The 3110-nt window shown below is 39.1% G+C and overlaps 1 pseudogene; it reads right to left on the bottom strand.

Annotated features, from left to right (window-relative positions):
* Positions 1-1042: 1042 nt before the first annotated feature.
* Positions 1043-2836, bottom strand: LOC128644529 (tigger transposable element-derived protein 1-like; annotated as a pseudogene).
* Between the last annotated feature and the right edge of the window lie 274 nt (positions 2837-3110).

Below are 3110 nucleotides of genomic sequence, written 5' to 3'. Positions count from 1 at the left end.
AACGGACAGGTGCCATAACCCAATACTTACACTCAGTAGAGATTCCAAAAGATTTAATCTCAAGGAGCAGAGACGCTAGACTCCCCACTAACCTTTGAAAGAAATTACAGATGCAATTGATACCCTACAAAATAACAAAAGCCCGGGCCCTGATGGGTTCTCGAATGATTATTACAAGATATATAAAAACACATTAGCCCCACAATTACTGGCAGCATTCCAACACATTGATAACGCAGGACAATTCCCCGCGGAATGTTTAGAAGCATAAATCTCTGTACTCCCTAAACCAAATAAACCCGTCAATAACCCTAGTAACTACAGACCTATCTCACTGCTTAATACGGATTTGAAATTATACGCAAAAATTCTGGCAGGCCGCATTAGTAAGTTAGTGCTGCCATCTAGTGCTATTGCGAATGTATAACATTGTTGCAAAACTGCTGCCATAAAGTGCTGCAGACACGTGCACACGCCGGAGCTTACCTTCCTGATTTTTCAACAAAGGATAACAAGAAAATTTGATAATAAAAGTAAATTGGAAAATTGTTTAAAATTGTATTTTCTACATGAATCATGAAAGAAATTTTTTGGGTTTTATGTCTCTTTAACATGACCAAACTTTTTTAGCACACCCTATACGTTTAGGGCAAAATTACGAGTGGCGCACTAACAGTTATGTGCAAGGGAAAAAGGATTAAACGCGGGTGTTTGCATGCGTTGGCTTTAGCACTTGTAATACAAGTTGAAAGTACAGGTATACCCCGCTCATACAGCGGGTTAGGGACCGGAGCCCCGCTGTAAAGTGAAAACCGACTTAAAGTGAGTCAAGGCATTTTTTACTTGTTTTTCACTTGCCAGTGTGTTTACAAGCTTAAAAACATGTTTGAAATAACATATATAGGTGTGCAATAGTGCTAAGTTTAGTTTAACACTAGCAAAAGACAGTACACTACTGTATTCAGTTATGCAGACAGTAGAAAGGGATACATATACTGTATACAGGTACTGTACAGTACAACATGTAGTACAATACAGTGGTATGTGCTTTATTGCTTACCTTTGCTTATGATTCATCATCTGAGTCTTCAATGCAAATCAGTTTTGAAGGTGGAGAACTTGACAAAGATTCATCAGGTCTTGATGTTGAAGGTGATGATGATGGCTGTGGGACTTTATTAAAATATGATAGCAAAGAAGTTTGCTTCATGGACTGACGCTTCCTTTCTCGAAGTATTTCTTTATAACATGCAATTCCATTTGACACAATTTTATTAACTGAAGAACTTCTTTCAAAATTGCCATCAATCTGCTCCAAACCTGCCAAACCCTTTTCAATTAAATTGACATATTCCTCTAATTCTTTTGTTGGCATTTCCCTAATGCAAACTGGGTCTTCATCAGTAGAACCATCAGTTTCAAGAAACAGTCTTCTTTGCTCTTCAATCATAATCAAATCTTCATCTGTCAATGGCTGCTCATGAGATGCAAGTAATTCTGTAACATCTTCAGGCTCCACTTCTAGTTCCAGTTGTCTAGCCATGTCCACAACGCTAGCATTGACTTCCTCTACCGAAGTCTCAAGGCCGGGAACATCATCCATAAAGGTGGGGATTAGCTTTTTCCACACACGTCTCAATGCTGATTCTGAAACTTCATTCCAGGAATCTCTAATTGCTTTAATAGCATCTAGAATTGTAAATCCTTTCCAGAAGGCTTTTAATTTGTTCTGTGTAGCACCATCAGATGCATCGCTATCTAAGGCAGTTATAGCAGCAGTAAATGTCTTCTTCAAATAATATGCTTTGAAGGTTGCAATCACTCTCTGATCCATAGGCTGAATAATAGATGTGGTGTTTGCAGGCAAGAAAACAACTTGAATCTCATTGTACATTTCCATTAATGCTCGTGGGTGAGAAGGTGCATTGTCAGTAAGCATTAAAATTTTAAAAGGAATTTTTTTTTCCTTGCAGTAGGCTTCAACTGTGGGTTTAAAATAATCTGTAAACCATGTTGTAAATAGACTTGCAGTCATCCAGGCTTTAGTGTTTGATTTGTAGTAAACAGGCAGGCTAGATTTAGCATAGTTTTTCAGAGCCCTGGGATTCTCAGAATGGTAGATCATCATAGGCTTCAGCTTCAAATCACCAGCTGCATTAGCACCTAAAAGCAGTGTTAGTCGATCCTTTGCAGCTTTGAATCCTGGCATTAACTTTTCCTCCTTTGCAATGAATGTCCTAGATGGCATTTTTTTCCAGAAAAGGCCGGTTTAATCAACATTAAATATTTGCTGTGTGGTGTAACCACCATCTTCTATAATTTTAGCCAGCTCTTCTGGAAAAGCCTCTGCAGATTCAACATCTGCACTAGCTGCTTCCCCTTGCACTTTAATGTTGTGCAGATGACTTCTTTCCTTAAACCTGTTAAACCAACCTCTGCTAGCTTCAAAAGTTTCATCTTTAGCACTCTCACCTCTATCAGTCTTCATTGCATTAAACAAGGATAGTGCCTTGCTTTGAATAATGGCTTGGCTTAAAGGAACATTGTGGCTTGTTTGATCTTCTATCCAAACCACTAGCAGCTTCTCCATTTCAGCAATAAGGTTGTCTCTCTTGCGAATCACTTTTGTGTGCACTGGAGTAGCACTTTTTACTTCTTTTAAGTATTTTTCTTTAGCGTTCACCACTGTGCTAACTGTTGTGCGAGCCAAACCTAACTTGCGGCCTATATCTGAGATGGACATGCCTTGCTCACTCATCTTTATCATTTCCAACTTTTGATTCAATGTAAGAGGCTTACGGATCCTCTTTTTTTCATCACCTGGAGCCAGGGCCATTGTAGAAATGTAGAAATAAAATAAAGACTAAAATACAAAACAGAGATGATACTGGGAGTGAATTTTTAAATTACTGTATGAAAAAAAAAACATGAAAAAAAAAGATTGTCTGCTCCTATTGCAATGATTGGTTTTACCTTTGTGCTTACCTTGAATAGTACAGGTAATAATCTCATATGCCTCCTTCATCTCATACAGTCTATACCCGTGATTCTCAACAGCCGGGCCGCGGCCCACTGCCAGGCCGCGACGGCCCTACTGCCGGGCCGCGACC

This window comes from Bombina bombina, unplaced genomic scaffold (genome assembly GCF_027579735.1).
Source record: "Bombina bombina isolate aBomBom1 unplaced genomic scaffold, aBomBom1.pri scaffold_434, whole genome shotgun sequence".
Lineage (NCBI taxonomy): Eukaryota > Metazoa > Chordata > Amphibia > Anura > Bombinatoridae > Bombina > Bombina bombina.
Note: the sequence above shows the minus strand (reverse complement) of the source record. Positions and strands in the feature narration are given on the sequence as shown.